This window comes from Taeniopygia guttata, chromosome 2 (genome assembly GCF_048771995.1).
Source record: "Taeniopygia guttata chromosome 2, bTaeGut7.mat, whole genome shotgun sequence".
Classification (NCBI taxonomy): Eukaryota; Metazoa; Chordata; class Aves; order Passeriformes; family Estrildidae; genus Taeniopygia; species Taeniopygia guttata.
In genome coordinates this window covers 3,483,007-3,508,728 of record NC_133026.1, presented here as the reverse complement: position 1 = coordinate 3,508,728, position 25,722 = coordinate 3,483,007, and the positions used below count along the sequence as shown (strand labels likewise).

Here is a 25,722-nt window from a genome sequence, read left to right as displayed (position 1 = left end):
GGTTTAAAAATATATTTTTTTCCAGACAGAGGGATAAAATTAGAGATTCCCTTCATCCCCTCCATATGAAACCTAAACCTCGAGATATTCCAGGCAGTGCTTTGGGAGGCCTCCATTTTCAGAGGGGCAATTTTAAGGAACAATACAAATGGACCTCTAAAGATACTAAAGGCACTTAAAGTCATCCATCATTTTTCTGAAAATTCAACTCTTTATGAAGGTGACAAAGATTAATTTTCCCCACAAGTCCTTACTTATAAAACAACGTGCTCTTCCATTAATAACTCTGTGTTAACCCGTCTGGGGATTGTCACTCTCCCTCTCCATGGTCCCTACACACAGTGAATGCACCTCTCCTCACATAACAGCCACAAAAACACTGAACAAAGATATTTTTTTCCCCTTTGTAGCTGTGAGGAGTCATACACAAGCCCTGCAATAACCTCTTGTTGCATTCAACACAATTCTGTGTTAAACATTGCTCACAAATGTGCTTTTCAGCTCTTCTCCAGGAGCATTGCTCACAGGGATTCAGTGACAAATAGCACCAGGATTTCAATCCTCCAGCTCATTCCCCTTAAAAGCCTTCTACAACTTCCATGAAAATGCCTTACACTTGCTTAATACACAGATATTTTCACTTTGGTGCACTTTAATAGTCAGAATTTGAAAGAATTCATGACATTTAGTCAGCTTTATTTTTAAATGACAGCTGTTTATTATGATGGTGGTGCGACCAGAGCATCTTTTAGCAGTTTTTGCAGAGTTTTTTGCTCTTGTCTATCAATCATGTGGCCTGTCTTCTACAACACATAGCAGGCAGCACAGAGAACTTGTTTTCACTTTGGCACACAAAAATGCATTTTCTTTCCTTTTGGCTTTTGTTTAGAGTGCATTTCACTGCACAACTGAAATGTGGCATAATTCAGCTAAATTCTGTAGAATTGGGTTTGAATCGGTACCATAGTTGTGCTCATCCAAATAATACAGTTCTTTACATACAAATATATGGCTTTGGAATTTTTATCTAGAGCATGGCTCCTGTGACTCTTTCTTAGGTTTCCTTGTCAGGTAGAAAAGATTATTTATTGAAAACTGAGTATGTTTAATTTTTATAATACATCTCTAAAATTACTACTGTAAACTTCCTCTAGCTAATGGGGAGGGGGAAAACCCCCATTAACCTGATTTAGGTATTGTGAGATTCCTGACTATAAAATTTAGTTCAAATTCAGATGCTGGTTTTGGACATATAAGTGTTGATGACATGGATCCTGCCCTAGGAGAAACTAGAAAGCTGAATTTCTGGCCATGCAAGCATATTTTTCAGACTGCAACCAAAATAATTAAATGATCAAAAGACAAAAAGCATTTCTGTTTAATGACCAACAACCTTCAATATTTCAATATTTTTAGTGCACAGCTCGAGACCCTTGAAAGGTGTCTCGTTATTTAGAGGTGAACAGTTTTTAATTAAGGGAAATAAATGAACAAATCTCTTGAGCTCTCAGATGGGTGACCTTCCTGGCAGATGGAGAAGGACAGCAAATTCCCAATTGCTCACGTTTCAGGACATAACTGTGGTTGCTGAGCTGGATAATTAGTGATCAGCTCCAGCTTGTGGAAAGAACAGTTCTTAATAAAACACCAAATAGCAAACTGGAGCTAATAAGAAAAAATACCAGAGCTAATAAGGAAAAAACTGATTTTTTTTTTCTGCTTCTGCAAAGTTTGTGATCTTCTTTATGAATTTAAGGTTTTACTGCAGTCTTTTGCAGGAATCTAGACATTGAAGTTGACCATTTAACACACATGAATTGGTGTGTTTGCACACACAGAGCCCACCACAGAGATTATACAATAATTTGTGTATAAGTATTCATTTCACATGAAATCCCTACATTTCTTTTCACAGACCAAATTTCAGGAATGATATAATGTTATTTATGTTTCTTCCCTTGCTGTCATTCTTTTGCAATTCTTGTGGTAACACATTTCTCTCCACTGGAGCACACCCTTTCCCTGTGAACCATTTGTAATGTGCTGTGCTGGTGACCTCAAATTGGCACTTCCCTGTCATGCAGATTTTCCAATTTTCTACCAAGGGAGAGGATGTGACTCTTAAAATAATTAGAGTAATTGAAAGTCATCTTAGACTCCACAATGTTCCTGGAAAAAACTGTTTATATACTGCTTTCTTCCAAGCACATCTGGTCAGATCCATTTTACCCACAAAAGCCTCCAAACCGATGTCCACATCCATAAACAAATCAAAAAAAGACAAAAAGAGAACCAAGTATGAATGGGAAATTCCAGGTGGCTTCAAGTATAGGCTCCAACCAGACAAGAAGAATATCATATGCTAAGAGATAATTAAAAATGAGCATTTTGAGCTAGTTCTCAGAGTCAAGGATGATTCAGTTTTCCATGTGTTTTACAGGCTGCTCTGCATTAACCTGACCTATGAACCCCTCAGGACTGAAGGCACCATGATGCCTGCAAGGCCTTTAGAGGAATTCTTGAGCTTTACTTTTTTCTGCCATTTAAGTGCTTTCCTGGATTTAAATACCTGTGTTGCTATTTTAGCTGGTTTTAACCCATTTCTCTTGGCTCAGCTCTTCCCACTAATTTCCATTCTTTGCTTTGGATGAAACTTTGAACATCCTGGGATAGTGGGAGGAGTCCCTGTCCATGGCAAGGGGGTGGAGCTGGATGGTCTTGGAGGTCCCTTCCAACCCAAATCATTCTAGGATTCCATTATGTCTTTAATTTTTTCTTTTTTTTTTTTTTGCTTCTGAATTCATTTTCACTGGCACTTTGATTGACTTTGCATTCTGTTTATCTGTGATAACATTGTTGTGTTGTTTCTTTTTTTTAATTGGAAAATATCAACAAAAGTCATCATAAAATTATGGAGAAGAAAGAAATCCTAAACCATCGTTCCTTTGTCTGGTTCCAAATGTACTTGAGAAACAATGAGTTTCATGACTCACAAAGTTGGCCTGGAGTATGAACTGAATTTTAAATGTAACTGCAATGCAGGTGTTCCAACTGTCCGGAATAATTCCTTCTGATGCATTTCTTCACCTAATACTTGGAATTTCTTGTGGGTACATATTTAATATTGCCACGCTTCAATGTTTCCAGTGGCAGAAAATTCTGTGTAATGCTTGATCAGCTGGGAAGGTTGTTCTCTTTTAAAAAAGAGAGAAATATGGAAAAGGGAAGGCGTAAGTGATGCCTCTTGTATAACAACATTAAAGTGTGGTGTCTGAATGAGAGTCAGGTGGGCAAACACAGATTTGGATGTGCAGGCAGCACCTCAGAGAGCAAAGAATGAAACCTGGATCTGATGGTAGTTAAGTAATTCATGAAGAGCTGAGGAGAGAAACTGAAGTGTTTGCTCAGGCCCTGTTTGCTGCAGGGGGGAATATTTCTCAATCTTCTGTATCCTCCATCATTCACCCCTGACTGTCACTTCCAGTGCCAGGCTCCCTTCAAATAGAACCATCTACCTTCCACCCTCTGTTATTTTTAAAAGATGAGGCACAGACACAATAAAATTCTACAGGTTTCTCTCCCAGCCTGCAACATTTTTAAGCACAGCCCAAACGTGAGGCTCCTCAAGCACAGACACAAAAGCTTGGGTTGGTCCCTGCTCTTTGAGCAAACCATTTTTTTTTTCCCATTCCAGGGCTTAATGAGAGAGCTTTTAATGAGTTTACCTGCCTGCTGATTTGTAGCATCTCATAACCCTGTTAGAGAAGTCAAGCTCTCTGTAGGACTGCAGGTTTCTCAAACACAATGCACAGTTGAATGCGACTTCTCTGTTATTTATGTAATGAAAATATAAATATTTTATATACAAACACAGCCAGGGGACTGCTGGGAATGTTCTCCATAGGAAATAAAGACTCAACTAACCAAGGTATTAATGCTGCTGTAACTTTTCCATTTTAATAGGAGGAGCTGGTTCTGGGTGCAATCTGGAGAAAATAGCAACTTCTTAAAAGCCTTAAAATATAAAAACAAATATAAAATAGAAAATCAAAGTTTAAAACAGAAAAACAAAGTTTAAAATAGAAAACCAAAGTCTTTGGATGTGTAATACTGGGTAAAGCAGTTTCAAAGAGCAGGTTCAGAATTCTGGTGTTGAGAAAAATCATCTGAGAAAATCAGCATGGCAAAACCACAGAGGCCTTGGTACCAACCAACTTCAAGGACATCCCAGAGGCACAAAAATTAGGATTCCAAGTCCCAGATGGTTGTTACCTTGTCAGTTAGGTGGGATAGGAGCTTATAGAGAGTGCCAGAGTGAGAGTGGGATTTCCACCTGACATATCTCTAAGTCTCTGGATTTTTTTTCTGAGAAAACTCAGTGTTTTTACACTCCTGAAGGTGGTGGGAGCCCTGGAAATTCTGTTGTTGCTCTGCCTGGTGCACTGGCACTTGTAACCTCACCTGGGCACCTCAGGTGCCAGTCAGAATTATTGCTGAAGCTAAAGAGAGACACCTGGTTAAAATGTAAAAATGTTTTTCATAGAATTATAGGATGGTTTCTGCTGGAAGGGGCCTTAAAGGTCAGGTAATATCAGCTCCACTAGACCAAGATTTTCAGAGCCCTGTCCAGCCTGGTCTTGAAGATTTTTAAGCTTTTTAAGAAGATTTGCACCAAAGACGAATGGCAGGGGGAGAAAAAAAGTCTAAAAATACACATATTCTACCAAAATGTGGTTCGGAACACTGTGAATAAAAACAGGTGTCTACCACAACTTTCCTTTAGACAGACAAGATATCTCAGTCTTAGAAATGCAAAACAGCAGGTAACAAAGCAAAAAATAATGTCCCTATGTTATATTAAAATCTTTCCTTTTTTTGCCCTCTGGAAGTAGCAATGATTTCTGTGAGAGGCAAATAAAATGATGACAACACTGATTTAAAGGCATTAATTAATGTGATTTTTTTTTCCCCTGCTGGTTTTGCATTCACGAACTTGCAGGAGGGTCGGATGAGCAGTCAAATTACAAACTGGGCATAGGAAAGAGTTCTTAAAAAAGGAGGCTGTAAAAAAAAAATAAAAGTAAAATCAGAATCAGTGATTTTTCTTGTTGCTCAGCTGTTAATACCAAGCTCCTGGAGGGAAAGTTTTCAAGTCTTTAGACTTCAAGAGTGTTGCCTGCAATTCCTTGGGTTTACTGAGTCAGCAGCCCAGGAGGATTTCCTGTGCAGGCAGCTTGAGGAGAGAGCTGTGATGCAGAACCAAGGCTGCAGAGGAGGGGGAAATGGAAGCAAGAAAGCAGGAAGAGAGGACAAAAATATGAAAAAAATCACATTTACAGCACTATTCCTCTATTAGGGATTTGTCTCTTTTATTCCCTCCTGCCCCTCTCATCAGGGGCAGGAGGGAACCCTCAACCCTCTTTATTGCTTGCAATAAAGAGTTTTTTCCCAATCTGTGAAATAAACCCTGCTGCTTCTCAGAGTGAATGTGGGTCCTGTGGCAGGGACTGGGCCCAGCCTGGGGGTCAGGGAATGATGCTGGAAGGAGCAGATGGGCTCAGTGGCTCCTGAAATGAACAGGACTTATGCCTTTTTTAATGTTCAGCTCTTTATTAAAAAGATCAGCTGGGCAGGGGGCTCGACATGGAGCTGTAGTTTTTTTCTGGTAGCTGAGGATGGAGAAGGCTGCAGATTCTGTCCCTGGGGTCTCCATGCAGGGTCTGTCCCTGGGGTCTCTGTGCAGGGTCTGTCCCTGGGGTCTCCATGCAGGGTCTGTCCCTGGGGTCTCCGTGCAGGGTCTGTCCCTGGGGTCTCCGTGCAGGGTCTGTCCCTGGGGTCTCTGTGGCACACTGGCAGCCGGAGGTGAAGAAGTGTTGTCCTGGTTTGAAAAGCAAAACCAGTGAGAGGCTCTAACTCAGAAATACAATTTATTAGGAAGAAAGGGAACAAAGAACCAAATAAATACAACAGCACAAAAGAAGAACCACTGACAGAGTTAGAGATACAGCCTGACCCTTGCTGGCTGGGGCGGCGGTAGCAGATATGGTTCTGTCCAAGCAGTGCTCCTGTAGACTGATGGAGTTTCCCTCTGGAGGTCCATTTTAGAGAAGGTTTCAGCTGTTCCTCCTGGAAGAGGGGATCTCCTTGCTGTCTGCACAACCCCACTTATATCCTTGATGGCATCGTTTGGCTCCTCCCTCTGGGCGGAGCATCTCACAACAGAATGCTGTGATCTTCTCAGCCATGTGGCTAAAAGAACAGCTCCTCCTGGAGGGACTTACCTCTGAGTCACGAGATAAGGAACGAAAGGGATCGCAGCTGGAGGTGGTAATGGAATACACCCCAATATTATAACCTAGGAAGGGTGTGCAGTCTGTATCTGAAGTCCCAGCAGACCGTCCTCTCTCCTTCCCTCCTGGCACACTGGCAGCCGCAGGGTGAGGGGATGTGCAGAGCCTGCTGCCCAAGTCCAGCAGGAGCTGTCCCCTCTCCTTCCCTCCTGGTGACACCAGGAAGAGCTGTTCCTTTGTTCCTGCTTCCCACAGCCCAGTCCAGTTCTCTGCAGGCTCTGGTGACAGGTCAGACACAGACCAGGGATGTGGTTCCCTTTTCCCCACCCAGCAAACCCATCCAGCCCCCTCCACTGTGCCCAGCCTTCCATTTAGGGGTGTTTTCATCCCCAAAACCCCCTCCCATGATTCCACAGGTCCCTCTATTTTGAATCCCAGTCCTAAAATGGCAGTGTGGGTAGGGGGTGTGGGTGATTCCCAGGAGCAATTAGCTAATTAACATTTCATTATCAGTACTTAGCTCAAGCCAGCAGTTTCCCAGTATTGCCATGGGAACCAGGGAGGCGCTTTTGCTCATAGAAGCTCCCACCCCACAAACTCTGCAGACCAAACTTCCAAACTTTTGGGAAACCAGAATTTGCCAGGCTTGAGGGGGCTTCCAGGGCTTCTTTTCCAAAGCAGTAACAGCCTGGCTGTTGTGCCAGCCATCTCTTTGACCTCTGAGGACCCTTAGAAAACACTGCCAGCCCCAAACCCCACGTGTTGCTGTCCCTGCAGTCCCACAAAACCCAACCCCAAACCTTTCTGTGTTTCCTCGGGCAAGGGGTGAATTGCTCACTCCAGAGAAACTTGTGCTCCTGACAAGAAAGTTGTGTTTCTCTTAGATTTGTTTTCCCCATGTGGAAGCGCAGATTTTGGAGATGTGGATCCCATCTACACCAAAATCTGGTGACCTCTGTGATCTTTTTTTCCATGCCATAGAATTCCAGCTTTGCCTAAAAGGACACCATGAATGAATCAGAGATGCCTCGGTAATTTCCTCTGTGTGTTCTGCACATAAAAAAAGTCAGAAAATTCACTTAGAGCAATAATTAGCCCCCTAAATTCTGGATATCTGGATTAGAATCAGAGAATCCTGGAATGGCTGGGATTGGAAAGGACCTCAAAGCCCATCCAGTGCCACCCCTGCCATGGGCAGGGACACCTTCCACTATCTCAGAGTACTCCAAGCGTCATCCAGCATGGTCTTGGGCACTTCCAGGGATCCAGGGGCAGCCACAGCTTCTTTGGGCAACTTGTGCCAAGGCCTCAGGTGAAGATATTTATCTATCTGAATATACAATTTTGATTCTTCTATATTTAGTGTTCTTCTGTACTTAGTGATTGACACCTCTAGATATTGGTAAAACCCATCCTAAAATCCCCCTAATGCTCTCCTTACTGCAGGACCCTCAAAAAATTATTTTAGACTAAATTTTGGTCTCTTTAGCTTTTAAAAATCTTATTTTTATTGGGCATTTAGAAATGTTCTGTGCATCAGGAATAGATGACAGTAACTCACCAATTGATTGTCTTGAACTTTCAGTATCTTGTGACCCATCTTGGTATGGTCATTTGTAAGCTTATCACAAATTCTGTTTATTATTGTTGGTTCCTGGAACACATTTTTAAAATTCAATATTAAATATATGTTCTTGTATGAGTGAGGGCAGATGCCAATGGATCTTTGTGTCTGGAGTAAAAAAAAAAATCTAAATGCATCTATTAAATACTTCAGAATCATCATAAAAACACCCCAAACCCAAAGAAGATCTGTTTTAAACACAACAGGAAAAATATTTTCCCCATAGAACAACATTTAAAAAAATATTCTGTAGCACTTTCCTGGAATTATTGCTTCTAAAAGAGTTCAAAGAATCCAATCTCAATTTAAGCCACTTTTCCCCCCTTTTTTTTTTTTTTTTTTTGGATCTAAGATTTCTAAATACTTATTTTCTTCAAACAAGAAACACTATAGAAATGAACACTTTTTAACATTCCTCAGCTCTTTTAAAAAGGAACAAATGCCAGTTGCTTGTGCTTTTCATTTTTTTGTTTTGGTTTTTTGGGGGGGTTTTTTTGTTTGTTTGGGGTTTTTAATGGTTTTTGTGGGGTTTTTTGTGGGGTTTTTGTTGGGTTTTTTTGTTTGGTTTTTTTTTTTGTTATCAATATGGTTTAGAATGTAAATCCAATCAACATGTTGAGGGAAAATAGTCTCAAGGAACATCTTTGAAGCAGATTTCATTTGTTCTGGGGAGTTTAATGGTTTCCCAACCTCTGTACGTGTTCAGTGCCTGACCTCACTGCTCCAGCCTCCTCTAAATCTGGATTTCTCTGGAGGATTTCAAACTGATAAAGGATTTTACTTCTCCTGCCCTTCCCAATAACAAATTCCTGCAGTATTTTTTTCTTTTTCTTTGGGCTCCTTTTGGAGTGCAAAATTCTCAAAGGGAATATTAATTCTCTAAGAGCTTTAGACAGAAGAAAATGCTTTATCTGCTGTGTCCTCTTTCCAAATGATTTTGCCCCACAATCTCTCTGCAGCTCAGAATCTGTGACCAAAATGACTTTTTGAAGGGTTATTTAGGCTAAATCTAGGCTTTACTTTGGTTTGAAAACTTCTAAAATAAGTTTGCCAACAATTTCACCCACTGATGACTGCATATTTGGGAAGGGGCAGTCCAGAGATTTTATTTTTTTTTTTTTTTCTTTCCTGGTAACCACATCTGAACATTTTTGATATTTGACATAAAACTGGCTTTTAGGACTTTACTTTATGCTTTCTTGTTTGTTAAAAGCTTGCAAGATAACTGATAATGCAAAACGTAGATTGGGTAGGATTAGAGAGATGTTAAAGCTCTAGGGTAGCAAGTTGTTTCCACTTCCTCAGAGATATTAAAATGTTCTTTTTCCTGCTGCCCTCTGGCTCAGCTGGTTTTAGTTATTAGGTCTCTGTTAGCCAGTTATGATAATATTCTCTATTATTTAAAAACCATACAACAAATAACAAATTTGCTCTGTAACAGCAATTAAATTCTCATGTAGTTTCAGTCTAAGTCCATTTTAGCATCTCTTCCAGCAACATGAATGTGTGAGATCTAAACCTTTTGGCCATCATATGTTGTTTATTGTGCCTGAACTCATTCAGGTGAACAAACTGCATCTCATTTAAAATAACCATTGACTCCCACTGTGTATTTTCAGTTTAAAAGGTTTGCCCCCCAAAATGATGAATTTACTGTTCATCCACAGGTGGCTGTAGCTCTGGAAATTCCCAGGAACTCTTCATTTGAGATCAGCTTTGGGAGAGACAGGAATTTTGTACAGAATCTTTGGGAATGGGTTGAAAGATGCTGAAGGGTTTTTAATACCCTTAGGACAGCAAACTAATATGATCACATATATGGAAATATATTGATTTTTCTATTCCTCCATGTCATCCATGTACCCTTCAAAAGTGAATGTTGTGGGTCAGTTCAACTGAATTTGACAAAAATTCTCAGAAAAAATAAATTTCTAACAGTTTCATGTGAATGTTTAGGCAGAGATTTTTTTCTTATTTCCTTATAGAAAGATAAATTTCACAAAAAAACTCAATAAACTTATTAGACAGAAGAGTATCTAGACTGGAGCTGATCTCAGGGCAAGAATTGATGACTTTAAACTGAAAGAGGGGAGATTAAATGGCATATTAGGAAGAAATTCTTCCCTTTTAGGGTGGTGAGGCACATTTTTCCAGGGGTCAGGAGCTCTGTTTGACTCTTCTTGGCTTTCAGACATTCTGAGCTTTGTATCTTGAAATTCATTTTTTTAAAAAAGGGGAATGTTGGGTTGTGATTTCTATCTCTTTTGTAGCTCAAACCCTTAAAAAAATGTCATCAGTTGGATCTGATGACCTCAGGTAATTTTTTCAGTGCACATGCCTATTTTTCTTGCCTTTTCCCACACATTTCTTTGTACACAGCTTGGTATCTAAATTATTCTCACCCCCAAAATCCATGTCCATGGGTAGCACACGGCAGAGCAGCTTGGGGACACTCTGGCTTTTGCTGCAAAGCAATGCCTTCACTTTTGCATTGATACACTTTTTCCTTCTCCACACCACTTTATTTATTCTATTTATCCAGCTGTTTGCGGATTTTATTTTAATATTCAAGGGATTTTTTTTTTCTGTGAATTAAAGCTGAAGATGGGGACAAAAAAAAATAAAGTTTAAAATAATAAAGTTTATTTTCACCTCCAGGTTATAACATGAATTCTGCAGCTATTTTATTTAGGGAATGCAAAGATAGAAATGGAACTTCTTTTCCCTTTTCTATCCCTAGATTTTTTTGCTACACCTCTGTTAAAAAAATCCAAAACGATGTCTTGGGAATAAAAATCAGTATTTTAAGGGCAGATCATCTTGTACTGGGGGCAGCTCTCTACAACATGGTGCTGCCTGCAAAGGGAAAATTTGGGATGTTGTTGCTCATGGATCTGGGAAAAAAAACCAAGCAGCAACCAGCTGCAAAGCTGGCAGAAGCCATTGTAAAATATCTGTTGAAACTGGGGAAGAATTAAATCCTATTTAATGTATTGCAAGGAAGAAAAAAGGGGAGTTTGACAGAGACGTGTACAGGGATGTTTGACAGGAGTAACATTAATCTAGAGAAAATTCTGTTCTCAGTACTGCTTTATGGCATTTTGGGGCACTGTTTGTATTATTCAGAGCTTTGTAATTTGTTTTTTGCATGTGTGAAAATGTGAAATGTTATCAAAGGTGTAATGTGGAAATTCTGAACACAGTAATCTCGAGAATCGAATAAATGAGTTAACATACTGGAATCACCCAGAATAATCTATGAGGGACAATATGAAAGAGGTTCCACCAGTTTTTCTTTCAAAAAAGATAACTTTTTTTGTAGCTGAAGTATAACAGCAATTTGCTCTCCTGGCAGAGGAATCCCTGCTCTGTTTCTCTTTTCAGCATGGATTATACAGAGAGTATTTACATGTGTTAATGTTTTCTTCTGAGAGCAGGGAAATCAGAGCAGCCAAAAGAGCTGCTCCCACTTCTGATCCTGTCATTCGCCTTGGAAAAAGAAATTTTCTTCCTTCTCTTAACTTCAATCTGAACAATTAGAACATTACAACAATTTAATGTTACATTTTCAAGGACATTGGAATTATGTTCTTTTTGTTTTTGTTGTTGTCATGTTGAAATTCAGAAATAAGTGGAGAAGAAATGCTCTGCACGTCTTTATTCCATTGCATGTGTCTGGCTTTAAGGTGGAAAATTATGAGAAAATCAGAGAATTATGGAATTACTTGGTTTGGAAGGGCACTTAAAGATCATCCAGTTCCACCCCCTGCCATGGCAGGGACACCTTCCACTATCCCAGGTTGCTCCAAGCCCCATCCAACCTGGCCTTGGGCACTTCCAGGGATCCAGGGGCAGCCACAGCTGCTCTGGGCACCCTGTGCCAGGGCATCAGCACCCTCACAGGGAGGAATTTCTTCCCAATATTCCATCTAATCCTGCCCTCAGAGAGCTTAATATCATTCCACCTGTGTCCTGTCCCTCCATCCCTTGTCCCAAGTCCCTCTCCAGCTCTCCTGGAGCCCCTTTAGGCCCTGGAAAGGGCTGAAAGGTCTCCTTAAAGCCTTCTCATCTCCAGGTGAACACCCCCAGCTCTCCCAGCCTGTGCCTGAACTCCCTGAGAAATAAAATTAATGTACATGGTGGAACTCAGTTTTCTTTCTGTAACTCATCAGCAATTTCTTTCTGAAATTCATCAGCAGAAGAGAAATTAGCACCTGGGTATGAGCAGAGAGGTGAAGATGAAGCAGATAAGGGTCAATAACTGAGAAATTCTGGGCAGGAATTCATGTGGGGAAATCCAGCAGAAACTGAGCAACAACTTTTTCTGAGGTTTTGATTTATAAAGGACAAGACACAGGTACAAACTCAGGGCTGTCCTGCCAGGCAGGGAAGGTTTCCTGAGGTTGGGTTGCATTTTTTGTGTGGCTCTCAGCAGCCACCACTGAGAAAGAGGCAAAATTTTGTTTGTGCTGCTGGGGTGGGGAATAGGTCAAGACACATCAAGGGATGTGGGAATCAAGGGTGGCTGAGGTTCCAGAACCGGTATCAGTGAGGTTATGCTGGGAAAAGTTTCTGTCCCCCAGAGGTTTGTCAGGCACTGGAACAGGTTTGTCAGTGAAGTGGTGGTGGCACCAAGCCCAACAGAGCTCAGGGAAATTTTGGACAATTCTCTCACCTGGTAGGATTTTTGGGGTGTCCAGGGGCTGGACTCAGTGGTCCTTGTGAGTCCCTTCCAACTGAGGGTATTCTGAAATTCCATGTCACAGAAAAAGTAGGATCTGGGATTTTTAAACTCAAATAAGATTGGGCTCTCTTAATCAACAGTCAGGGACCTCACTGATATGGCATGCAAAAAAAACCCCAGCAGAACTCTCACTTCTTTCTCCAGGGTGTCAACTTATTGACATTTCTCCATCTTTAGCACATTAAATTTAGGAAGAGATGCTTGAATATATCAGCCAGCACGTCTTATCTGTCATGCAGAGCTGCAGCCATTTATACTTTGGCTCTAAACCCTATTTGTTTTCTTTTCCCTTTCTTGAAAAAGAAAAATTGTCTCTTGTTTAAATATGCAAAAGGTTCTGATTTTCAAAGGCTGTGCATTGCAGTCAGCTGCAAACAGCACAGATGAGCCTTCTGCTACCCTGCAGAAGACCCCCTGTGCCACCAGCTCTGCATTCACAATGTCCCTGTACCTGCCAACACTTCAGAAATGTCTTTTCATGAACTTTTTATGAAAAAAAAAAAAATTTACTTTTCAATATTTTTTTTTTTACTTTTCATTAACTTTTTTTTATGAAATTCAGAGTAACTGCTGTAAGAGTTGAGAACAACAGGACTTGTGCTGCCAGGTTAACAAAATCCATCCCGTTATTTACTTTTCTGGGGAGATTTCAGTGTGGCACAAAAGGCAGAAGATGCTGGAGCAGAATCTGGGTCATGACAAGGCTCTGACAGCGAGACCTGTGGCTCATCTGTCAGGGTCTGAAAGGCAGCCAAGCCCTGCTGGTTTGTTTGGAATGAAGTCACCCTTTAAGGGGGAGATCTGGTGGTAGCACCAGACCAACTCAATCCCTGCACGTTGTCCCTCCTTAAATCAAACCCTACCCTGCAGTGAAATAAGAGTAAAATAGGGATTTGAGGGTGGGTGTGCAATCTGGCACTAGGTTTGGTTTGGTTTAGTTTGGTTTCTAGTAAATCTGCAATGCTGTTTTGTAATATTCTGTAATGTTTTCAAATAATTGACATTTCAGATTTTTTTGAAACCTTCTAGAGCTTCAGCTTAGGAAATGTTTTCTGGTTACTGGTAGGGTTTTCTAAGGAGGCCTCATGAGCAGTGCATGTGTGATAAATTCATTTTTGCACACTTTTATGCTCCTATCCTGATGCCATGTAAAGCAAAGCATTCAGATGAGGAATCACACATGGATAGGAAATGCACTTCTTGCAGGATTAAGTATTAAGTTGCATTTTTACATCATGGTTCATAAGAACTTTGAGTTACAGTTTGTAATGGCAGAGTATTCTTGATACAGCAATAGTAAATAATTATCTCAAAACATAAAATGTTAGGAAAAGTGAAAAAAATAGGAAAAAAATCCTAAGGAAAGAGTGAGCTGGATGTGTAACGCACCTGCAGCAAGAACTGCTCTCAAATATGTTGTTCCATGCCAGTCCAGATTTTTACACAGTAGGTTGTCCTTCCAAAAGCTCAACTTTTGAGGATCTCATCCCATGGCAATGTGAATAAAATTTAAAAAAACCCAAAAAGCAGGAGTGTTCAGGGTTGACTTCAACCAGGGAAGATTTTCCAGGGTATAGGAAGGCTCCAGCTATTAATAGGAAATATTTCTGGATATTCTGCCAAGGCTATGATGTGGACCAGAGGTATTTTTTTGGTCATTTGCTGTTCCATCTCTGCTCTCCTCCGGTATCTGCTGCTCTCAACTCCTCAGAAAAGGGATTGAGGTGGATGTGTCTGAATTTTTCATAATGTGTAAAAGGAAAAGCCCTCTAATTGTCACCCCCTTGTCTGAGATGTTCTGGAGTTCAGCTCTTGTGATTGAAGAAAGGAGCTGGGTGTGATTTTGTTTCCTCATCTCTCAAGCTCCTGTGAAAATGTCAGTAATTAATTACTGCTTATTTTGGTTTTATTGTGGCTAATACAGAGGTCTCTGCTGTGAGTCTGGGCCTTCTTTTATGGCTTCTCTGAAAGAATTTTGTGGTTTTATTGTTTCTTTGAAACATCAGGGACGGGGAATTGAGGTTCAAAGTTATTTTTCTTCACTTCCACATTTCATGTCCTTGAGAGGGGGACATTTGTGCTGCATCCAGATCATGAGGCATGATCCTAAGTCAGAGCTGCATGTTCTCAGGCTCTGAAAATATAATATATATAAAATATAAATAATATGACTATAGTATAGGTTATAGGGTTAAAGACAAAGGCCAAATCTCCCACTGAAATTCATTATTTGTTAATATGCATTAATGGAGACATTAAAACATTTAATGAGTTAAATACTATAAAACAGGTAATGTGTCTTCCTACTCTCAGTGCTGTCCAGGGCATTATTAAATGACATTAAATTGTCATTTTTGAGCTTACAGATGCCCGAGACAGAAATTCTGCATGTGGTTAAACAGTAATGAATTACAAACATACCAAATCCCTTCTGCTGCATAAGTGGGGGGAACTGTGTTGGTGGAACTGATCACTCCTCTGGCAGGGATTTATCTGTCCAGAGCTCAGTTCTTCGCTGTCAGGATGCCACTATGTACCATCAGAATTTTTTTTTCCTGAGAATTGCATTGAAATGTTTCTGTTCAAGAGTTGTTTCCAGATATTTAATTGCTGGTGCTCAACCATTGCTCACTGCTCCCACTGGCCTGATGCCTTATGCAGGCTGACCTAGAGCAGAGGCTGGACAGAGCTAAAGAATAAAGCAGGGATTTATTCAAGGATCTCCTCCATGGATCCACCTTGGGCAGCACCAGAGCCCAGCCAGGGCTGCACCCAAGATGAACCAAAATGGCCCCAAAATGCACGAGCGCTCCCGGGGGCTCTCCCTGGGATCAGTTCTGCTCCATTGGCACCTTGGAGTTCATTGTCCCATTCCAGCTTTAGCCCAGGCAGTCTCATCCTGCTTGTTTTTCTTTCTCCAGCCCACGGTGTTTGTGCTCCTGGGCTGAGATTTGGATCATTTGTCCTTGGTGCCCAGCTGGAGCAGGAATTGTTTTGTCTCCCTGCTCTGTGCAGAGAGCTCACCATCCCCTGATATGAAGCTCAGACCCACACACGAAAGCAGCACAGAATCTGAAAATATAAAAGCTAAAACCTGAGGCATCAGGCCTACACAGTCTGGGATGCTGAAGGTGAAAGAATGAGGCACAAATCAGAGTTTCCAAGAAGGAGGATGGGGATGGGATCCACCAGTGCTGGATCTACAGCCACTTGAGTCACCTTTGGGATCCCATTTTCATTACCAGCAGGAAATAAACACTTACACTGCAAGTCTTCATCTCTCTCTTTTTTATTTTCACCCTGATAACTTAAGTCATAAATATTGATCAAAAGCATTAACTGACTCTGAGAGGTGTTTCATGATGCTCCTCAGCAGCACAGACCTGAAACAGCCCCAAAAAAAAGAGATAAGGAGCCCACCAACAGGCAGACAACTCTGAAAGCAGGAACTCTGCTTTGCTAGATCACCTAATAAAAGTGGCATTAGTAAAATCCTCTGTGGTATAAACCCAGACTGAGGGATCATGGTGAATAATAGTGTTAGAGAGAAACAATTTGGAATTCTCTGTTTTGTGGAAAATTCAGTTGTTTTAATGTCTGTTGTCATCCTGCAGGAGTGTGTTAATATATCTCAACTTGTTTTCTTCCTTCTGTTTTCTTTTTTTTTTTTTCTCTATTTTTTTTGTTTGTTTTTTTGCTTTTAAGGTTTTGTTTGTATGTTTGTTTGGCCTTTTTTTTTGTTTGTTTGGTTTGGTTTGTTTGCCTAAATTTATTTTTTTTTCCCCTGGAGGAGATTGCATCACCTTTTAAAACACAAAGTAAAAACTTTCCTTAACCCTAAACTGGATTGCTTGAATGCCACCTCATGGGGCCCCTAAGAGAGCTGGAGAGAGATTTTTGGCAAGGGCATATAGTGACAGAACAAGGGGGAATGGCTTCAAACTGCCAGAGGACAGGATTAGATGGGATATTAGGAAGAAATTCTTCCCTGTGAGGGTGCTGAGGCCCTGGCACAGGTGCCCAAAGAAGCTGTGGCTGCCCCATCTGCACCATGCTGGTGCCCTGACACCACATTCAGTCTACAGAAAAATATACTTTATTCCCCTCCTTGAGTTTTTACAGCAAAATAGTGATGAAAGCTTCCAGAAACAAGAAGGAGAAAGAAAGGCTAGCTGAGAAAACAACACTATGCACAACCTTTTATGCAAAGATTTGATTCCTTTGGTTTTTTTTTCAGTTGTGATTTGTTTTTCATCTTCCACTTCAGCACAGTACTCAACCCAATGTCTCTGAGCACTGAAAGGAGAAGGAGGGAAGTTGAGAATAAACTCAAGCACTCCCAAACCTCTACTGTAATGAGCTTTTTGCCTTCCTTCTCCAGTGGTGTCCCCATTCCTGGAGTGTTGCCCTGATTTTTAAAAGTGTTAAGTTTTCTTTTAGAGTTCTTTCGAAAGTTTTGAAGTTCTTTTAAAAGTTTTCTATACCTTCCGATGTTAACGTATTTCTACTGGAGCTCTCACACACTGGTCATGTAAATAATTATTGTTTTACATTCTTCTTTGTAAGAGAAGAGAATTGATGGACTGTTAGTTTCACCAGTGTAGTTAGAGAAGTGACAATTTCATCCTCCAATCCACTGTCACTTTTAGAATTCTATATATTACAAAGTCAGAAATAAAATTACACTTTTCCTCTTTTAAACTTACCAAGCTCCTGTGTACCCGTTTCGTGTCCAACAGCGACACTGGAGCCACTTTGGGGAATATTGAAGTAAGAGCTGCAGCACAAGGCATTCACTGGAGCTGCCTGCAGGGAGGAGAGAAAGGGAAGAACGTGTGTGCTAACTGAGGGCAAATAGTTTTAATTTAATTAGCAGATTAATTAAAGCTTCCTCCCCTGGGCAGGGTATGTGCGTGTAGAAAGTGTTTCTGCAGCTTCTGCTCATCAATGCGTTCCTGTTCCGAGCGTGACTCACATGGGGCTCCACTGAACTTGCTGGGAGCCTCTGCAAAACAGATTTCCTGCTGGGGACCTTTTCCCTTCAGGGTTTTGTTTAAAACTAGTGAAGTATGAATGGGCAAATAATAACAAGTCATGACAAGAGCTTGCTTTGCGAATGAACGTGGCATCCAGCGGCACGACAGCTGCAGAGCTCCTGGAATCTTCTCTGTTTCTCAGGGTCCCCACAGTGAGAGAGCCCTGATTCAGCACAGATTCCCTCAGAGAAAGTCCCCAAGAGTTCTTTGGAGCGTGAAAAACCATTCGGGAATTTTTGGGAGCCTTGATTCTGCACACTTTTCACAGGTCCTGAGGAAAGCAGAGGCCAGCAGCGTCCTGGGCTGGATGAAGAACAAAGGCAGTAGATACAAGGAAATGTTAATCCCCATCTACTCAGCACTTGATGGATCACTTGGAGCATCATAGAATCACAGAATGGTTTGGCTTGGAGGGGACCTTAAAGATTATCCAGTTCCACCCCCTGCCATGGCAGGGACACCTTCCACTGTCCCAGGCTGCTCCAAGTCTTGTCCAACCCAGCTTTGGACACTTCCAGGGATCCAGGGCAGCCACAGCTTCTCTGGACACCCTGTGCCAGGGCCTCCCCACACTCACAGGAGAGAATTTCTTCCTAATATCTCATCTAAATCTACTGCTTTGGGATATTACATCCAGTTTTAGGCTCCTCAATAGATAAAATACCTCAGTCAACTGTAGGAAGTTCAAAGGAGGGACACTGAGATTGCCTGTGAGGAGAAGATGAGGAAATTTGGCTTTTTTGCCACGTGGAAGGAGAGAAAACTAGGGGCCAACCTTGTAGAAGCCTTGTGGTATTTATGAGGAGGAAAGAGCCAGGGTTCTCATTGTGAACAACAGAATGTTGGTGCAACCTGAAACAAGGGAGGTTCGTACTGGAGAGAATCCTTTTTACTCTGAGAATAAGTGAGCACTGGAGGAAGTTCCACTGAGGGTGTGCAGTCTTCAAATCTTCTTCAGAGTTTTCCAAAATGCAGGTGGCAAAAGCCCAATTGGAATTAACTAATTCCATTGCTGCCCCTGCCTCCAGTGGAGGCTTGAGCTGGATTCTTCTGGAGGTCCCTTCCAGCCTGAATTATCCTGTGCTTCCATGGCTCTCCCTGGAAGGCACATGTGATAGGTGATATTATTCAGGGAAAGCCACCAGAGACAGGGATGTCTGGGTGAAGGAAAAAAGTAGGAGAGACTGAAGCTTTAAACATAAATTCTGTAGACCAGGGAGAGAAGGGTAAAGCTCTAGGTTTTCTTTACATCCTATTGATCTTGGGTTGCTCTGGCAACAGATACAAACTCTGCTTTAAACAGGGGACTTCTGCATTGCCAGTGCTACCTAAAGAGTGAAAAAAGGTGTGCTTTTCCTGAAAATCCTCTGGAGAAATAGGAGAGGAGAAGATGCCTTTCCATCCGTTGCTGTTGCTGACAGAAAATACAACTGTAAAAATGATGGTCCAGGACCTTCTTAAGGATCACCTGGAACCCCCTATTCAGAGTTTATGTGGAAATTTCAGAGTAACCAGTAGTTTGCCAAGACAGCAGATTGATCTTATACAGAAAATCTGGGAGCTGAAAAATCAACATCATTGTCACCTGCAGGTTTACCCCTCTAGATCAGCAGTTCCACAGATTATATGAACAGCCTGTCCCAGATTGCTCAGAAATTAAAGTGTTTCTATTTCAGCTCCCTCGTTTCAGGTGTTCAGCTGAATCTGAACATCTCATCCCAGATTTATGATGATATAAATCCTCACTTCCCAGCCTAGCACGATGTGTTAAAAAAACATAGATCCCACCCTCCAACTTCCACTCCAGTCATTTTTATTAATTGATTAATCTGAACTTCTGTGCTAAATCTGAAATTGTTACCTGAGGCTGGAGTAGTAGGACCACAGAGGAAAAAAATACTCATTATTTTTCCCCCTTTGTCAATCCCAAATTCCAGCAATTTACATGTGCATGACTTGCCTGTAACTCCCAATCCAGGAAATCTCTTGCTGTGACAGAGACTTGGCCAAACCCTGGATCCACTCTGGGCTGTTCTCTTGCCAACAGCTCTGCCTGTGTCAGGAGCTGGAAAGTGTCCTTGGAAGAGATTGTCAGTGATATTTGCAAATCCTGAAGCCCTGACATCTTCCACTGAGGCCACACAATCCAATCTTGCTCCATGCTAAAAGCTCTCAAAGTGGTGACAATCTTCCCATGAAGTTTGGTAAGGGAGTAGAGACCCTGATTTGCACACCTAAATTCCCCTTCTTTTGAACAATTTGAAATATAAGTGGGAATTGCTATGCTGGCATAAGGTTATGAGCTTTTCAGGCTGGCATTGTCCTCTAAGGAGTGAAGGAAAGATCCAAACTGTGCAATTGGGAGTTGTGCGTCAGAATTTTATCTTTGGAGAAGAAATTCCCAGGAATTGCTGGAGAAAGCCATTTTTATGCAATATAAAATCAGCAATCAGAAGGGGTATTAAACCCTTAGTTTCATCTCAAGCACATTATGTCTAGCAGGATTTTGAATCACTTTTCCAGTGAGTGGTTCATCCTGCCAGTATAAGGCTTTGAGAAGCATCACCTGCTATTAGAAATAAAGGGATATGCTGGTTTAATCCAAGATGACACTTCCCATGGAAGTCCTCAGCTGTCCTGGGAATGCTCCACAATGCTCAAAGAGGGGATTTACAACTGATTTCCAAGATAAGGCAGCTCCCAAAAAGATGTAGAGAGGTCATTTACAAGAGCATGTGGTGACAGGACAAAGGGAAATGGCTTCAGACTGGAAGGGAGTAGGTTTGGGTGGGATATTGGGAAGGAATTGTTCCCTGTGAGGGTGTTGAGGCCTGGCACAGGTGCCCAGAGAAGCTGTGGCTGCCCCTGGATCCCTGGAAGTGCCCAAGGCCAGGTTGGATGGGGCTTGCAGCAGCTTGCTCTAGTGGAAGATGTCCCTGCCCATGACAGAAAAATTGGGAAAATATCTCTTAACATCCCTCCCAACCTAAGCCATTCTGTAATGCTACGATACTACAAAAATACAGTCCAGGCAAACTCAAAAATAATTTTACCTCATGTTGTGCAGCACCTCTTTTGTCCAGCATTCCCTTCAGAAGGCATCCACTGAGAGAAAGGAGCTGTTGATGGTGCTGCTGCTATTTTCTAGCCTGCAGTGGGATGTGCATCTCTCCAGGAGTTTCAGAAGGTACCCACATCTGAAATTTCCATCAGCCACTTGGAAAGGGATCCATGCCTTTTTCTGGCAGCATGTTCTGCTGGTGGGTATATTTTTTTTCCCTACACAATTTGTTTAAAGCATGGTGTCCAACTCTGCTGCAGATTGTACATTTGTGGCTGGGTTGAAGGAGCTCCCAATGGCTTTCCCCTTTCACTCAGTGTTCTGAAATCACAGCACTTCGGATGCCATTTACTCAGGAAGGCAAAAAATGTAATCAAGTGGCAAACCTCAGACATTTCTGAGGACAACAACTTGTTGGGCTGCCAAGCCTGTGTTGTGGGGCCCAGCAATGATGCAAAGCAGTTCTGGAAAAAAAAAAATCCAGATTGTCAGAGCTCCTTCCCAAACCCCTCTATTTTTAACACAGGCTTTTGCAAGTCTTGGCCCTGGTGTGACCAGTTGAATCATTGCTTGGTGGGAAGAGGGACTCAACGGTGTTTTTTCCATGACAAAGTGAGCCTCTTTTGGCAATGCTCACAGAACAATTTATCATTTTTGAAGCTAACTTTTCAATGCTGGAAGTCATAATAGAATTAGTAAAATGTGTGCAATTCAGCTTGAAGTGAGTGATCTCATCTACCTTGTGGATTAAACTCCTCTCTTGCATTATTTTAGAAACAACACTTAGGCAAAAGTTGACTCACACTCTAATTCATCTTTGTGTTGATGTAAAACCACAGCCATGAAAGATTTAATGAAGATTTGCTGTTGTTGTTTTTGATTCTTATCTGTCCCCTCATTGTCACAGTGCCTGATGTGGCATGTCCTGAATGAAGTAGAAATGTTCCCATACACTTAAAAAAAAAAAAAAAAAAAATCGGGACTTTACAGACTTAACACAAAAATGCAGAAGAGGAAAGAACAGCCAGTGGTACTGAATTGCCATTTTTGATCTGGTCTTTATAGAAATGCCAACTGAATTCCCATCTCACCATCACATCATTACTACGACTTCAAAGCAGATTTTCTTATCCTGGAGGTTCTCAGGAGTGCTGGGGATGTCTCACTTCTGAGTAAACTCATGTAGAGAAATCAAGTTTTATGGCAGTTGTGAATATTCTTACTGAGAACAGAACAACCAAAATGGTGGTTTTTGAATAACTGAATGTAGTCAAAGACAATTCACGTTTTTTGGCCGGACTGCTCTGCATGGTTGTTGTGTATATATAATCACACAGACCAAATTTATATAAACATATATGAAAAATATAGTTATATATTCCAAATTTATTGTAAATATATAAGTTGTAATATAACATGATTGTTATTAATTTTACCGTAATTTCAAGGGAACAGCAAAGAGTTAAGTACTGGAATTTGCACACACCACATCCCAGCCTATATTTGTGGTGGCCACCTTAATAAAAACCACATAAGGGAAATGAAAACTCTGAGTTTGTTGTACCTATATAGTGTCCTGCCAGCTTCTTGTGTTCTCTCAGAACCAAACAGATATTGACTGTCTTTTACTGTCTGTGTATCTAAATGAATATACACATTTTCTAAACTGATGTGAGTCAGAATCACTTCCCTGAGAGTAATAAATTTTTCAAACACCTGTGAATTTCATGCACTATCGACTTGGATTCTTGATTTTTTCTAGTATGTGTCAAAACACTCTTTAACTGCACGTATCACTGATCTCTTCTGGGAAACTGAGACCAGGCTGTCTCTGCTGAGCACAGGAAATTGCAAATATGCTTGAGGCAGAAGAGATGGAATCACAAGGCCTGGAGTTCAGGCTTACACTGCCTTTGGAATCGGGCTCTGCCTTCACTTGCTGAAGCCTGACTTGGCAGATTAAAGGTTCTGCCACTCCATGGTCAATGGAGAAACATCCAGCCCCTGGATCCTTTCAGGAAAATGTGATAACATTAAAGTGGCTCTGCATTCAACAGACAAATCTTCTTGTGGGAAATGGAAACTTCCATGTGGAACTTCCACTTTCCAATGTGGGAAAAATAGAGATTTCCACAGCTACAGGAAGGTTTCATTTGAAACCTTAGAAGAAGCTTGGATTAATGTAAAAATACAGTACACAGACATTAAGCAGGAAAATCATAAACTTACGTTTCTGTAGTTGTAAGCAAGAATATGCCTTAAGTAAGTAAACAGCTGTATTAATAAGATGGTGAAGGGTTTATAATGTAGTAATGTGGTTGCATAGAGCAAGCTAAGAGTTTAGAAGTTATAATAGAAGCATATGTGTGCATGTGAGAGAGAAGCCCATTGGATAAAAGTATCCACAATCAGCAAAATTATGTAAAGGTGATAGGTTAGAAAAACAAAATAAACCCTGTGGCAACTGTCCATTGGTTTATAAAGTTCTGTATTGTCTTGTAACAAAGAACTGGTGACTACTCTGTGCTATGGCTGACTGCTTGCTCCTCTAAAATCTCACAGCCTATGAGGCTGATGTTTATCTGGGCAATAAATTGTTTTTTTTGTGGTCCTATCCCTTCAATTAAAACAGAATAATAATGTCTTTTGTTATGAACAATTCAAGCCTTTTTGGTTTTCCCAGATATGGAATTTCTTGTTAGCAGGGATGACAGGCAGCTCCTATTCTCTCCTCTGACCCTGAGGGTGATGCATCTTCCTTTTCTTTGCTTTCTGTTTCGGTTTCCACTTTCCCCAAAATTATTTTTTTTTAAATCTGTTGATGAAGTGCTACGAAATGGCATGAAGATGGGAAGTCACATTAGAATATTGTGGCAACAGTGAAAGCTGGAGGAAAGCTGCAGGGACAGGTGAAGCACGTGGCTCTGGTGTTCTCTCTATCCATACCTGAGCCTCCTAAGCTGGAATTAGTGGGATACAGTTGACTAAATTTCATCAGTTTAGTCAGAGATCTCTGACTAAATGTGCCAGTCTGCAAGGAGAACAGTAAAGTCTGAGCTTTAAAACTTTGTCTTCCTTTACAATCAACCAAGTCCTGACTTTTATACACCTCTAGCAAAGAAGATACAAAAAAAAAAAAAAAAACCCAAAAAAACGATAAATCACACTCTTGTCTTTTCACTGTAGATTGAATCTAAATTTTCTTATCAAATGTATCTGAGAACAGGGGCATGGTGGGTTTCTTAATATTCTAGAGTGGAATCACAGAATGGTTTGGGTTGGAAGGGACCTTAAAGCTCATCCAGTTCCACCCCCTGTCATGGGCAGGGACACCTTCCACCATCCCAGTTTGCTCCAAGCCCCATCCAGCCTGGTCTTGGACACTTGCAGGGAGGAGGCAGCCTGGAATAACCTGGAATAACCTGGAATAACCTGTTCTGGTGTCTCACTAGCCTCCAAAGCCTTGGATGGACTTTGGATAAATATAGGCATCTATTTGTGGCATTTATCATCCACAATTTCAAGCTGAAGAGTCCTGCAAGTTAACAGGAAGTGTGTGAAGAATAATTTCCTTTTGTTTAGTCATGTCCTGCTTGCATAAACAATGCATTATTATTATTATTTTTATTATTATTATTATTATTATTATTATTATTATTATTATTATTATTATTATTATTATTATTATTATTATTATTACAATATTATTACTAAATGTCAGCTTTTCTAATCTGTGCCTGCATAGAAGCTGCCACATTTGTATGTTGAGACAACCCCTGGATGCTCCAGACCTGGGCAACTGTGGAGAGTGAACCTGCACTAACAGCAGAACTCTGTTTTTCTTGTTATTTCCCTTTATCTTTTTAAAAGATATTCTAAGAACTTGAATGTCAGCCAATGCAATTTTCTCTATCTTTGGGGATGCTTAGGGGATGATGTAGCAAAAGCCCTTATGTTCCTGGGAGATCCTGGAGATCTGTGACAATTTATCTTTTCCAGGCACTTGGGAGCCCTTAAAACAGAGCTGTGTTTGTTTTGAAGACAAACAAATCTAATATGGTTGTGCCTGGTGTGTCCCTCGGGGGAAAATAGCTGAAATTTATTACTGGGATCTTGGAGATGATGAAACTGTGCAGCATTATGAGTTCCTACAAATGGCCAGGAAAGCTTTCCAGGAGAGCTCATCAGGGAACCCTCTCTCTCCTTGAAATAGGAGTGGTGGCGTTTAACATATACAAAAAAAAAAAAGAAAAAAAAAGAAAAAAAAAAAAAGTTTGCAGATGGTTCAGAGCATCATCACACAAACAAAAGCACAACACAAGCACAAGCACCATCAAACTGGATTTTTACAGATCCACTGGATGGTGTGGTTTAGAAAGGACCTTGCAGATAAATTTCATTCCAACCCCTATCCTGGCAGGGACAAATTCCACTATTCCAGGTTGCTCCAAGTCCTGTCCAGCCTGGCCTTGGACACTTCCAGGGATCCAGGGGCTTCTCTGGGGACCTGTACCCTCACAGGGAACAATTCCTTCCTAAATCTTGCTCTGAATCCCCCTTCTTTTATTTTAAATCCATTCCTCCTTCTCCTGTCACTATGTGCCCGTGCAGAAGTTTCTCTCCCTCTTTTTTAGGAGCCACTTTAGGCTTAGAAAAGATGGAAGGATTGCTGCTGAAAGGATTCCACCTGCCTTGGGACTCCATTCCCTGGGATGTGAGGGAAGGAAAGTTGAACTGTGCAGATGGGGAAACAAAAGAACCCAGAGTAGATGAAATTTGGGGATTTCTGTCCCTGAGTAAATGAAATTTTGGGATTTCTGTCCCTGTTTGCTTAGCTGATAAAGGGAAGCAGGTCCCACATCACTTCCTCTGTTGTTTTTCCATTGTCAAAAGTGAAGGAAATGGGATGGGAAATAAAAGAACAAAAATGCTTCAGTGAACCACAAATATTATAATTATTACAAATT

The 25,722-nt window shown here is 41.1% G+C and overlaps 1 protein-coding gene across 13 annotated transcripts in view; it reads left to right on the top strand.

Annotated features, from left to right (window-relative positions):
* ADCYAP1R1 (ADCYAP receptor type I) overlaps window positions 1-25,722 on the top strand; it is a 144,225-nt gene that overhangs the window by 32,408 nt on the left and 86,095 nt on the right. The window lies entirely within an intron of this gene.